This window comes from Bubalus kerabau, chromosome 1, assembly GCF_029407905.1.
Source record: "Bubalus kerabau isolate K-KA32 ecotype Philippines breed swamp buffalo chromosome 1, PCC_UOA_SB_1v2, whole genome shotgun sequence".
Lineage (NCBI taxonomy): Eukaryota > Metazoa > Chordata > Mammalia > Artiodactyla > Bovidae > Bubalus > Bubalus kerabau.
The window spans coordinates 17,936,683-17,951,942 of NC_073624.1; the positions used below are offsets into that span (position 1 = coordinate 17,936,683).

The 15,260-nt window shown below is 40.8% G+C and overlaps 1 pseudogene; it reads right to left on the reverse strand.

Moving 5' to 3' along the window:
- LOC129644153 (antigen WC1.1-like) overlaps positions 1-15,260 on the reverse strand; it is a 70,525-nt pseudogene that overhangs the window by 29,088 nt on the left and 26,177 nt on the right.

Consider the following 15,260-nt stretch of genomic DNA (forward strand, 5'->3'; position numbering starts at 1 on the left):
TCTTCATGACCCAGATAATCATGATAGTATGATCACTCACCTAGAGCCAGACATCCTGGAATGCAAAGTCAAGTGGGCCTTAGGAAGCATCACTACGAACAAAGCTAGTGGAGGTGATGGAATTCCAGTTGAGCTATTTCAAATCCTAAAAGATGATGCTGTGAAAGTGCTACACTCAATATGCCAGCAAATTTGAAAACTCAACAGTGGCCACAGGACTGGAAAGGGTCAGTTTTCATTCCAATCCCAAAGAAAGGCAATGTCTACAAATGTTTAAACTACCACACAATTGCACTCATATCACACACTAGCAAAGTAATGCTGAAAATTCTCCAAGTTAAGCTTCGACAGTATATGAACCATGAACTTCCAGATGTTCAAGCCGGTTTTATAAAAAGCAGAGAAACCAGAGATCAAATTTCCAACATCTGTTGGATCATCGAAAAAGCAAAAGAGTTCCAGAAAAACATCTGTCTCTGTTTTATTGACTATGCCAAAGCCTTTGCGTGGATCACAACAAACTGTGGAAAATTCTTCAAGAGATGGGAATACCAGACCACCTGACCTGCCTCTTGAGAAATTTGTATGCAGGTCAGGAAGCAACAGTTAGAACTGGACATGGAACAACAGACTGGTTCCTAATAGGGAAAGAAATACATCAAGGCTGTATATTGTCACCCTGCTTATTTAACTTATATGCAGAGTACATCATGAGAAATGCTGGGCTGGATGAAGCACAAGCTGGAATCAAGATTGCCGGGAGAAATATCAATAACCTCAAATAAGCAGATGACACCACACTTTTGGCAGAAAGTGAAAAAGAACTGAAGAGCCTCTTGATGAAAGTGAAAGAGGAGAGTGAAAAAGTTGGCTTAAAGCTCAACATTCAGAAAACTAAGATCATGGCATCTGGTCCCATCACTTCATGGCAAATAAATGGGGAAACAATGGAAACAGTGACAGACTTTATTTTGGAGGGCTCCAAAATCACTGCAGATGGTGACTGCAGCCATGAAATTATAAGATGCTTACTCCTTGGAAGAAAAGTTATGACCAACCTAGACAGCATGTTACAAAGCAGAGACATTACTTTGCCAACAAATGTCCGTCTAATCAAGAGTATAGTTTTTCCAGTAGTCATGTATGGATGTGAGAGTTGGACTATAAAGAAAGCTGAGCACCAAAGAATTGATGCTTTTGAACTGTAGTGTTGGAGAAGGCTCTTGAGAGTCCGTTGGACTGCAAGGAGTTCAAACCAGTCCATCCTAAAGGAAATCAGTCCTGAATATTCATTGGAAGGACTGATGCTGAAGCTGAAACTCCAATACTTTGATCACCTGATGTGAAGAACTGACTCATTGGTAAAAACCCTGATGTTGGGAAAAATTGAAAGGGGGAGGATAAGGGGACAACAGAGGATGAGATGATTGAATGACATCACTGATTCAGTGGACATGAGTTTGAGCAAACCCTGGGAGTTGGTGATGGACAGGGAGTCCTGGTGTGCTGCAGTCCATGGGGTTACAAGGAGTTGGACATGACTGAGCGACTAAACTGAACTGAAAGTAAAACTGTTTGCAATAGACTCAAATAGGTATACTGAGAAAGCTAAGTAATCAGAGGAAATAGAAATTACAAACAAAACACCAAGAAAAGGGCACAAAAGCCTGAAACTGAAAGAAATATACATAAGTGTAAAATGTACCTGTTAAAAAATATCAGAATTAATGTATTCTTTCCACATCATCCTATCAAACCTCCTACCCAATCTATACAGAGATCCTGGAGAAAGTGACAGCAGGATCTCTGCGAGGTGGTTATTCACTTTCAGAGTCAGAGACTTAACCACCTCCCACTTTCTTGTGCTTTACTGTAGGAAAAATGTCATCAATAAAAGATTTAATAGTTTAATGCTTCTTTAGCCTTCAACTGGAAAAGACAAATAGATGAGGCAAGAGAGTCAAGGAGTGGTATATGTATATGTTTTTGAAATATCTATCACCACATTCTCTCAGGCAACACCCAGCGTATCATTCAAGATATATCTGAATGGGGTGTGTGTGTTTGTGTATGTAGGAAAGAGAGAGATAGAGAAATGTTGCAGGGAATAAGCACTTTGGTTTGAATATCTGTCACCCCCCAATATTTAGTTACTTCATTCAGCACTTGCTGTTGAAATCCCAACTCCCAGTGTAATGGTATTAAGTGGTGGAACCTTCTCAGACTCTTCAAAAAGCAGAAGAAAAGAACACTGCCAAACTCATTTTACGAGGCCAACAAGGTTCTGATATCAAAACCAGACAAGAAATATCTCTGATAAACAGAGGGACAAAAATCCTCAACAAAATATTAAAAAACATAATTCAATAATGCATCCAAAGGATCATGCACGATGATCAAGTGAGATTTGTTCCAAAGGATGCAAGGATGGTTCAATATTCACAGATTAATCAATGTGATACACCAAGTAAACAAAATGAAAATGAAAATCATATCCTCTCAGTAGATGTAGAAAAAACAGTTGGAAATATTAACATCCATTTCTGATTTTAAAAACCTCTATAAAGTAGATACAGAGGGATTATATCTCAGTATAATAAAGACCATATGTCAAACTCACAGCTAACCTCATACTCAACAGTAAACAGCTGAATATTTTTTCTCTGAGATCAGATGCAAGACAAAGATGCCTAATCACCACTTTTATTCAACATAGGTTTGGTATTCCTAGCCAAAACAATCCGGCAAGGAAAAAAAATAAGGACACACAAATCTGAAAGGAAAAGGCAAAACTGATGCTATTTGGAGATTTCATAATATTATATATAGAAAACCCTAAAGCCCCCACAAAAATTTGTTAGAACTAATACACCCAGTGAAGTCATAAGATATAAAATTCATATACAAAAATCAGTTGCATTTCTATACGCTAATAACAAATTGCCATAAGGAAAAATTAAGAAAACAATTCTATTTACAGTTGAACAAAAAACTGATAAATTATTAGGAACAAATTAACCTTAAAAGAGGTGATAGTCCTGTACACTGAAACTCTAAGACATTGATGAAAGATAGTGGATTTTGTTATCAAAATTCCAAAGGAAATTTTCACAGACATGGAACAAACAATCCTAAAATTTGTATGGAACCACAAAGGACCCTGAATAGCCAAAGCAATCTTGAGAAAGAACAATATTGGAGGTGCCATGTTTCCTGATTTAAAACTATATTTCAAAGCTGTATTAAGCAAAACAGTATAGTGTTGGTATAAAAATGGGTGCAGAGATCAACAGAATAGAATAGAGAGCCCAGAAATAAACCCAAATACATATAGTTAATTAATTTTTGACAGAGGAACTAGGAATATGCAATGCCGAAAGGACATTCTCTTCAATAAATGGTGTTGGGAAAGCTGGACAGCTACATGCAAAAAATAAAACTGGACCACTCTCTCGTAGCATTCACAGAAATTAATTCAAAATGGATCAAAGACTTAATCATAAGTCCTGAAGCCATAAAAATCCTGGAAGAAAAAGTTATAGACATCAGTTTTGGTGGTGGCTTTTTGCATTAGGCAACAAGAGCAAAACTAACTAAGTGGGATGACATAAAACTAAAAAGCTTCTGCACAACAAAGGACACCATCAGCAACACGAGGAACTCGCCGGGCAGTCCAGTGGTCAGGACTCAGTGCTGTCACTGCCACGGCCCAGATTAATTCTCTGTTTGGGGAACTAAGATCCAGTAGGGCATGCAGGTTGGTAAATATATAAATAAAGGGCAAAGATATCGTGGTGAAAAATATTTTTAAAAAAAATGGAAAGACAATCTTTAGTATCAGAGAAAATATTTGCAAAATACATTTCTGATATGGGTTAATATGTGGAATACATAAAGAACTCATACAACTCAATAGCAAAAGAATACAGTCTTATTTACAAATGGGCAGAGGACCTGAATAGACATTTTTTCAAAGAAAACATACAGTTGTTCATGAAAAGGTACATGAAAAGATATGCAACATTACTAATCATCAGGAAAATGCAAATCAAAACCACAGTGAGATATCACCTCATAGAGTTGTTTTTATCAAAAAGACAAGAAATAACAAGAATTTTTGAGACTGTGGTGAGAAGAGAAAGCTTGTGCACAGTTGGGGGAAAGATAAGTTGGTGCAGCCACCATGGAAAACAGTATTAAGGTTCCTCAATAGAAACTCAGACCTAAAAATAAAACTGCCATGTGAGTTAGTAATTTCACTTCGGGGTATTTATCTGAAGAAAATAAAAACACTAACTTAAAAAGATATGTGCAACCCAATGTTCATTGCAGAATTATTTAAAATAGCCAAACAACATTAAGCCTTTTTTGATGGATGAATGGATAAATAAAATTTGCTATGTACATATATCCAGCCATAAAAAAGAAGAAAATCTTGCCATTTGCAATATGGATGGAACTTGAGGGCCTTATGCTAAATGAACTAAATCAGATAGAGAAAGAAAAATACCATTTAGTCTTATTTACATGTGCATTATTAAAAAAAAAAAAAAAAAAAAAAAAACAGAAAAATGAGTTCAGAGGTGCAAAGAACAGTTTGGTGGTCTCCAGAGGGTCAATGTGGTCAAAATGGGATGGGTGAAGGTAGCCAAAAAATACAAACTTCCAGGTCTAAAATTAATGTCATGAGGATGTAATGTACAGCATGGTGACTACAGTTAACCCTGTACTTTATACTTGAGAGTAGGTAGGAAAATACATCTTAAAGCTTTCATCATAAGAAAAAAATTGTAACTACATGTTGTGATGAATATTACTATACATGTGTTGATTATTTACCAATATGTACAAATACGTAAATACTATGTTGTACACTTAGGACTAGTACAATGTTACAAGAATTACATCTCAGAAATTTTAACAATCAAGGTTGGAATATATGAATTAAATTAGTTCCATCCTTACCTCATTTAGGTTTCTCTGGTGGCTCAAACGGTAAAGAATCTGACTGCAATGTGGAAGACCAATTTTGATACCTGGGGTCAGGATGATCCCCTGGAGAAGGGAATGGCAACCCATAACAGTATTCTTGCCTGGAGAATTCCATGGACAGACGAACTTGGCAGGCTATACAGTCCATGGAGTCGCAAAGGGTCAGACATGACTGAGTGACTAACATTTTTACTTAATGTCATTTTTGTGGACCCAAATTAAACTTAGATTACTAAAATATCACTTAGATTTTAAAATATCAAATCTCACTGCATCCTACAGGGATTGGGACAGACACACAGAAGCAGACAGTGAGTTACCTGCACACGAAATATAGGCTTCCTCCTTTGGAGAGCATGAAGTGTAATTCCAAGGGTCAGAAGGACACTGCCAGAGAGAGGTGTCAGTTTTCTGACAGCGGATTCCATCCACCCACCGGGGTCTAGAACCTTCTCTGAGACCAACAGAGGAGTTGAATGTTCCACTGTCCCCACAGCCAAGCTGTCTGCAGATCACGGACACAGTGATGTCTTCCATGGGGCTGTGGCAGACACTGCCCCAGGTCCCATTGTAGAAAACTTCCAGCCACCCAGCACACTGCTGGTCCTCGCTCACCATCCTGAGGGCCAGGAACTCTAAGGTTGAAAGGGGAGGAGACAGGACACAGTAAAATCTTTCCTGGATGTTCTAGGTTTTCCTTTCTTCTAGAAATAGTGAACATTCATCTCTGACCTTGTTCAAGAGATACCCACTAGATGACAAGACTGACAGCGCCTCCCTTTTAACTGACTTTGTCCATTTGTGTGTCTTTCTATTTCTACCACAATGGTGTAGTGGAAATGAACTGAGAGGAAGACCAAACTTCGCAGGTGCTAGTGAGGGAGGGAAGCTGAATCCTGCTCCCTGACAAAATCTTTAGAGTATGTCAAAGTGATGTGATGTGGATACTGGGGAGATAGGCAGAATAATTAACCCCAGAATGTCCACATCCCAATCTCTGCAACTTGTGAATCTGTTACCATATCTGACAAGAGGGATTTACAAATGTGATTAAGATAAGGACCGTGGGATGGTGAGTTTAAGCTAGAATATTGTATTAACAATGTGAGCTGAGTCTAACCACATCCTTAGACCCACTGTCTTTAAAAGTAGAATACTTTTCTTAGCTCTGGTTAGAGAGAGAGATGTGACTCCGGATAATGGTTGAAGACAGGCAGCATTGCTGATCTGAAAATGGATGAAGGGGGCTATGAACCAAAGAATGTAGGCAGTTTCTAGAAGCTTGAAAAGACAAGAAACAGATTTGCCCCTAAAGCTGCAAAAGTGATGCAGCACTGCTAAAGCCTTGATCCCAGCCCAGTGAGATCCCTGCTGGACATCTAAGCTACAGAAGTAAGGCAATAAACACATATTGTTTTAAACCACTAGTTGGTATGTTGTTAACTAAGCAAATGAAAACTAGTACTGTGGGTTTAAATTTTTTGTATGTAACTGAAGAGAGAGCCCTGCTTTCAAGAAAACCTGTGAGAAAAGGCTCTGCCAGGAAACACTGCTGAAACGAAAGGACCAGAACCTCAGCTGCTGCAGGAGGAAGTGAAAGCACCTCATCTTCGTATCTTCTGGAAAGACAGGCTCCATGGAAGGAAGCCTCCTTCTCTGATCCTTTCAGCATCTCTCCCTCAGGGCTCAGACACCCGTCCTCCAGGGCCCCACCCCTCTCCCAGCCTGTGGACAGTGTGCAGCGCGGACCTGAGCAGATGACCCCCGCGTCTTGCTTGTGTCTGCAGTCGTGCTGCCCCCACTCCCGGGAAGGGCACCTCCACACGTGGGACTCCTTTCCTATGCAGTTCAGGTGGTCCAGCCAGATGGGCCCTGATCCTGCCCCAAAGTGAGCAGACCCCGTGGCATTGAGGGCTTGTCCACAGCCCAGCTGCCTGCACACCACGTGGGCATCGTCCAGGTCCCAGCCGTCATCACAGATGGTGCCCCAGGAGCCCTGGTCAAGGATCTCCACTCTCCCGGCACAGAGACCTCCTCCGTCCACCAGGTGGAGCTGTCTGCTGTCTGAGGAGAGAGAAATGGGACAATGGGGCGGTGACCCCAAGGGTTGAGAAGGGTCTTCTGTCCTGTGGGACCCTTACCTGAGCAGTAGGGGACGCTCTCCTCTGAGGCCGTAGAGCCTGCTGGTTCAGATATGGAGTCGTTGCACTGCGGCAGCACCTGGGTGTGATTTCCTGCAGAAACAGCAATGATCAGAAGTCTGGAAGGGTTGAATAATAAGAAACTGTTAAAGGAAATAATGACCTAGTGATGGAGCCTAAGATGAAAGTTGTGACCCAGAAGTAAAGTTATCATAATCTTAGTGTTCACCTTCTCCAAGGAGAGTTCTGCTTCTGACAGTACCACAATTTCTGTTTTAACCCAAGTGTTGCTGTAAGAATGAGTTAAGTAAGATGTTTTATCGCTAAATCTATCCCTGAGCTGTGCTTAGTCACTCAGTCTTGTCTGACTCTTTGCAACCCTATGGACTGTAGCCCTCCAGGCTCCTCTGTCCATGCTGATTCTCCAGGCAAGAATACTGGAGTGGGTTGCCACACCCTCCTCTAGGGGATCTTCCCAACCCAGGGATGTAACCCACGTCTCCAGCTTTGATGCTTTACCGTCTAAGCCACCAGGGAAGCCCAAATCTACACCTAAGTAGAAGCAAAACAAAATTCTTTCTGAAGGAGTTCTACAATTTCTTCAATATCTATCTTTAAAACAAACACATATAAAATAGATCTCATGAAAAACAGAAAGGAAAAAGGAGACACTAGAAAGAATTTCCCAGAGTTTTCAGCTGCTAGAGTTACCTGACAGAGAATTTAAATAGCCATGATTCAAGTGCTTGTGGAATTAAGCACTGACAAAATGTGTATCTTTGTAGAGAAATGATAACAAAAACCAAATCCTTCTAGAGCACAAAAACTTGTTACCAGAAACTAAGAACTAAAGAATAAGTGTAGCCACACATTAGCTCAGCATAAGGCACAAACATCAAAATGCAAGATCAGAGGATATTCTTCAGATTAGAAATTCAGGTTCTGGTTATATTGTTGTATAGCAGATTTTTCCCCCAAAATTAGTTCAGTCACTCAGTCATGTCCGACTCTTTGTGACCCATGGACTGCAGAATACCAAGCTTCGCTGTCCATCACCAACTCCCGGAGCTTGCTCAAACTCATATTCATCGAGTCACTGATGCCATCCAACCATCTCATCCTCTGTTGTCCCCTTCTCCTCGTGCCTTCAATCATTCCCAGCATCAGAGTCTTTTCAGATGAGTCAGTTCTTCACATCAGGTGGCCAAAGTATTGGAACTTCAGCTTCAGCAACAGTCCTTCCAATGAATATTCAGGACTGATTTCCTTTAGGACTGACTGGTTTGATTTCCTTGCGGTCCAAGGGACTCTCAAGAGTCTTCTTCAACACCACAGTTCAAACGCATCAGTTCTTTAGCACTCAGCCGTCTTTATGGTCCACCTCTCACATTCATACATGACTACTGGAAAAACTATAGCTTTGACTAGACGGGTCTTTGTTGGCAAACCAATGTCTCTGCTTTTTAACATGCTGTCTAGGGTGGTCATAGCTTTTCTTCTAAGCAGTAAGCATCTTTTAATTTCATGGCTACAATCATCATCTGCAGTGATTTTGGAGCCCCCAAAAATAAAGTCTGTCACTGTTTCCACTGTTTCCCCATCTATTTGCCATGACGTGATGGGACCAGATGTCATGATCTTTGTTTTTTGAATGTTGAGTTTTAAGCCAACTATTTCACTCTCCTCTTTCACTTTCATCAAGAGGCTCTTCAGTTCCTGTTCACTTTCTGCCTTAAGGGTAGTGTCATTAGCATATCTGAGGTTTGTGATATTTCTCTTTGCAATCTTGATTCCAACTTGTGATTCATCCAGCCTGTCATTTCGCATGATGTACTCTGCATACAAGTTAAATAAGCAGGGTGACAATATACAGCCTTGACATTCACCTTTCCCAATTTGGAAACAGTCTGTTGTTCCATGTCCAGTTCTAACTGTAGCTTCTTGACCTGCATACAGATTTCCCAGAAGGTAGGTAAGATGGTCTGGTATTCCCATCTCTTGAAGAATTTTCCACAGTTTGTTATGATCCACATAGTCAAAAGTTTGGTGTAGTTAATAAGCAGAAGTAGATGTTTTTCTGGAACTCTCTTGCTTTTTCTGCGATCCAACGGATGTTAGCAATTTGATCATTATGAAAAGGCAAAATTTAGTAGCTAAAGGAAAATATATATATATACTTCATTTTGCTTATGACTTTGGGTCATTAATCAGAAAAAGACTCAGTTTGGCAGTCTTTCAGTCAGGCCTTTCAGTGCTGCAATTAGATGTTACCTGGAGCTGAAGTCATTTAAAGATTTGACTGAACCCTGGTTCTGTAAGGAAATTCCCAGAAGTGTCCTAAAGGTAAAGGAACCTCATGTCTTCAACTTAATTCAGAAAGATTTTGCATACTCAGGAAAAAACGGGGCAGAAGGGGAACAGAGAAAGAAGGACAGAGAGAGAGATTAAAGAAAATGTTTATACTAACATTGAGAAATCCAGGTAAAGATCATCAGGATATTTTTATATTACTTTCCCAATACTTTTATAAGTCTCAATTACATCAAAATTAAAAAAATTAAAAGATGAAAACAGTCAAAGATAATTCATTGCCAGGACACTTTCACAAAAACACTCGTAACATCAAAAATAAAATACCTAGGGAAAACGTAGTAGAAAACGGGCAAAATCTCTGAGAGAAATTCAAGATCTAACTGAATGGAGGGATGTATTATGTCAATGATTTGGGGAGCTCAAAAAGATATAAGCATCTGAATGCAGAGTTCCAAAGAATAGCAAGAAGAGATAAGAAAGCCTTCCTCAGTGATCAATGCAAAGAAATAGAGGAAAATAACAGAATGGGAAAGACTAGAGATCTCTTCAAGAAAATTAGAGATACCAAGGGAAGGTTTCATGCAAAGATGGGCTCGATAAAGGACAGAAATTGTATAGACCTAACAGAAGCAGAAGATATTAAGAAGAGGTGACAGGAATACACAGAAAAACTGAACAAAAAAGATCTTCATGACCAAGATAATCAAATGGTGTGATCACTCACCTAGAGCCAGACATCCTGAAATGTGAAGTCAAGTGGGCCTTAGAAAGCATCACTACGAACAAAGCTAGTGAAGGTGATGGAATTCCAGTTGAGCTATTTCAAATCCTGAAAGATGATGCTGTGAAAGTGCTGCACTCAATATGCCAGCAAATTTGGAAAATGCAGCAGTGGCCACAGGACTGAAAAAGTCAGTTTTCATTCCAATCCCAAAGAAGGGCAATGCCAAAGAATGCTCAAACTACCGCACAATTACACTCATCTCACACACTAGTAAAGTAATGCTCAAAATTCTCCAAGCCAGGCTTCAGCAATATGTGAACCGTGAACTTCCTGATGTTCAAGCTGGTTTTATTTTTTTTTTAATTTTATTTTATTTTTAAACTTTACATAACTGTATTAGTTTTGCCAAATATCAAAATGAATCCGCCACAGGTATACATGTGTTCCCCATCCTGAACCCTCCTCCCTCCTCCCTCCCCATTCCATCCCTCTGGGTCGTCCCAGTGCACCAGCCCCAAGCATCCAGTATCGTGCATCGAACCTGGACTGGCAACTCATTTCATACATGATATTTTACATGTTTCAATGCCATTCTCCCAAATCTTCCCACCCTCTCCCTCTCCCACAGAGTCCATAAGACTGTTCTATACATCAGTGTCTCTTTTGCTGTCTCGTACACAGGGTTATTGTTACCATCTTTCTAAATTCCATATATATGCGTTAGTATACTGTATTGGTGTTTTTCTTTCTGGCTTACTTCACTCTGTACAATAGGCTCCAGTTTCATCCACCTCATTAGAACTGCTTCAAATGTATTCTTTTTAATGGCTGAATAATACTCCATTGTGTATATGTACCACAGCTTTCTTATCCATTCATCTGCTGATGGACATCTAGGTTGCTTCCATGTCCTGGCTATTATAAACAGTGCTGCAATGAACATTGGGGTACTCGTGTCTCTTTCCCTTCTGGTTTCCTCAGTGTGTATGCCCAGCAGTGGGATTGCTGGATCATAAGGCAGGTCTATTTCCAGTTTTTTAAGGAATCTCCACACTGTTCTCCATAGTGGCTGTACTTCAAGCTGGTTTTAGAAAAGGCAGAGGAACCAGAGATCAAATTGCCAACATCCGCTGGATCATTGAAAAAGCAAGAGAGTTCCATAAAAACATCTATTTCTGATTTATTGACCGTGCCAAAGCCTTTGACTATGTGGATCACAATAAACTGTGGAAAATTCTTCAAGAGATGGGAATACCAGACCACCTGACCTGCCTCTTGAGAAACCTATATGCAGGTCAGGAAGCAACAGTTAGAGCTGGACATGGAACAACAGACTGGTTCCAAATAGGAAAAGGAGTATGTCAAGGCCGTATATTGTCACCCTGCTTATTTAACTTCTATGCAGAGTACATCATGAGAAACACTGGGCTGGAAGAAGCACAAGCTGGAATTAAGATTGCCAGGAGAAATATCAATAGCCTCAGATATGCAGATGACACCACCCTTATGGCAGAAAGTGAAGAGGAACTAAAAAGCCTCTTGATGAAAGTGAAAGTGGAGAGTGAAAAAGTTGGCTTAAAGTTCAACATTCAGAAGACAAAGATCATGGCATCTGGTCCCATCACTTCATGGGAAATAGATGGGGAAACAGTGGAAACAGTGTCAGACTTAATTTTGGGGGGCTCCAAAATCACTGCAGATGGTGACTGCAGCCATGAAATTAAAAGATGCTTACTCCTTGGAAGAAAAGTTATGACCAACCTAGATAACATATTGAAAAGCAGAGACATTACTTTGCCAACAAAGGTCCATCTAGTCAAAGCTATGGTTTTCCAGTGGTCATGTATGGATGTGAGAGTTGGACTGTGAAGAAAGCTGAGTGCTGAAGAATTGATGCTTTTGAACTGTGGTGTTGGATAAGACTCTTGAGAGTCCCTTGGACTGCAAAGAGATCCAACCAGTCCATTCTGAAGGAGATCAGCCCTGGGATTTCTTTGGAAGGAATGATGCTAAAGCTGAAACTCCAGTAGTTTGGCCACCTCATGCGAAGACTGACTCATTGGAAAAGTCTCTGATGCTGGGAGGGATTGGGGGCAGGAGGAGAAGGGGACAACAGAGAATGAGATGGCTGGATGGCATCACTGACTCGATGGACGTGAGTCTGAGTGAGCTCCGGGAGTTGGTGATGAACAGGGAGGCCTGGCGTGCTGCGATTCATGGGGTCGCAAAGAGTCGGACACGACTGAGCAACTGAACTGACTGACTGACTGAGGGAAAACCTAGTAGAAAACGGGCAAAATCTCTGAGAGAAATTCAAGATCTAACTGAATGGAGGGATGTATTATGTCAATGATTTGGGGAGCTCAACATTGTCAATGTCAATCATCCTCAAATTTCTATGTCTCCTCTCAAATTTCTAAGCCTATTCTCAATGTAAATACCCTTAAGCTTTTCTTTTGGTGAAAAATGACAAACTGATTTCTAAATTCATACAAAACACAAGCAACCAAGAGCGACCAGCACAGTTGGTAAGAAAAGCAATGATGTTAGAGGAGTTAATATAAAGTAACTCTTGTAAATTAAAATTATTCAGACTTACTACAAAGTTTGAAACTCGGGGAAATACTGAAGGACACGGAAGCCTGGTGTGCTGTAGTCACATGGGGTCACCAGGAGTCAGACATGACTTAGCAATTGAACAACAACTATGTCGTTATCATAATTAAGAAAATACAGTATTAGAGCAAGGATAGGCAAATGATAGCATGGGACAGAATAGAGAGTCTCAAATAAGACAGACATACTTGCCCTTCTGCTTATGACGAAGGCAGCACTGCAGTGGGGAAGAGTCTTTTCAGAAGAAGATTCTGAGTCAGTTGGATGTCCATATGAAAGCTGACCCTTATCTTACACAGATGTCAATCCCAGAAGGAATGCACAATAATATGCAAGAGGAAAATGATAAAAATTTCCATAAGATACTCTTAGAGAATGATTTTAAGATCTTTGAGTAGGCAAAATTCTTTTTAAAGTATATAAGAAGCATTAAATGTACAGAAAAAAGTTGGTAAGTTATGTTTACATAAGATTAAGAAATAAGTTCATCAAAGGACACCATCTGATTAAGAATATGAAAATAAAAGACCAAGGGTTAAACATGGAAAATAAGTAACACATATTTGCGTCCAAAGACACTGTCATGGTAAGTCATCACATCATATTTGCAATAGTCAAGAACTGGAAATAGCTCAGATATCTACTGTCAGTCTAATGGATCAGTACATGGTTCTGTACTGATACTCTAAAGTAATAAAAAATAGGTGCTACAATAAACATCATGTGTGAATCCCAAACATAATTTTGAGGCTTAGAAATTAGATACAAAAGATGCCACATACAGCATCCTTTTATAGAAAGTTCAAACATTGATAAAACACTATGTTAGCAGAAGTTAGCTAAGTGATGTTCCCTTTAGAGGAGGGAGGACACAGTTACTGGGGACAGCAGTGGCTGTGGTGCTGGGACATTCTCTGTGTTGCTCTGGGTTGGGGTTCATACTGAGGTCTATACTTACTGCCCCTACATTGTTTTCTATGATTATATGTAAGCAACAATGTTGCTTAAAAATATATTATTCCCCTTCACATTTCTTGCCCTGATCTGAAAAATGAATGAACAATGAGAAGATCGACATTTCACCATGAAATATCTAACTTTCGAAGTCCATTTTCCCTCCCTCTCTGCTACTGGGGACATTTCACTCCAGGAGCATCCTGAGTACAGGTAGCCCTTTCCTCTCTATTACCTGAGCAGATCACAGAGGCCATGTTGCCATGGGAACAGTCAGGACAACCCAGGGCAGTCACAGGACAACTCCACAGGAAGGACTCAGCCCCTGAGCAGTGAAATCGGGCTGTTAGGATCTGATCACCTCCTTCCACCAAGTGTGGTCCTCTGGGGGTGGAGATGGCGACTCCACAGCCGAGATGATGACAGACAACATTGGCATTGGCCAGACTCCAGTGGGAGGCACAGAGCACTCTCCATCGTCCAGAAATGTTCATCTCCACCTGCCCCTCACACTGAGAGGAGCCGTTTGTCATGAGCCGGACTTCTGAGTATGCTGGTAGAAGAAGACAGAGTTTCAGCAAAATCACTTGAGTTTCTCACCTGAGCAGGGTGTTCACAGAGGTGAAAGGCCTGACCTGCATCTCACCTGAACAGACAAGCTGAACAGCTCCACTGTGGTGACAAGTGCCCCCTGGACAGGGCACTCTAGGGCAGACCCTGAGCTCAGGCTCCTCCCCCTCACACCTGAACTCTTCAGCCCAGACCTGGGCACTGGAGTTTCTGAAGAGCTCATGTCCTAGAACAGACACAGCCTTGCCACACCCCAGCTCTGCACAGATGACCTGGGCAGTGGGGAGTGTGAAGTTCCCATCAGACACCGGGGTCCAGACTTCTCCAGAATACTCTTCTACTCGCCCTGAGCAGGGTCCATCCCCTCCAGCCAGACACACAAATCCTAAGAGAAAACAACAAAACCAGTGAGTGTTGATGGTACTGACTTGAAACCGCACATTACAGGCCGTGGTGTGAAAGTTTTTCTTTTTAGCAGTGGAGCATGTAGAGAGTCTTTGACAGTTGGTGTCCTAACTGAATTTTCATCAGCAGGTTTCTGAAGAGAAATCCAGGAGGATTACAAGGTCAGTTTGCAATGGCTGAATCCCAAGAACAGACACTTTGAGACTGGTTAGAAATATGAATTCCTAGGTCTAGGAGCCTAGAAACTACAGAGCCCAATTCAGATTCATTGGAATGGCTGAATACTGGAAACACATCTTTTAGCATTTGTTGGAGAAGTGAATTTCTCATTTAGCAGCCTAGGACCTACAGATCCAAGGATAATATATAATATGAAGGCATTGAACATAGAGATACATAGAACAGAAGCCACCCAGAGGGATATGGGCTATGAGATGAGAGACCTAGCACCCAGAGAAGTTTAGAAAGCTTTCATGGGACTTGTGGGGCTGATATTCTGACCAGTTTTCTCTCTCAGGAGCTAGTCCTCAAGTGACTTAAGTTAG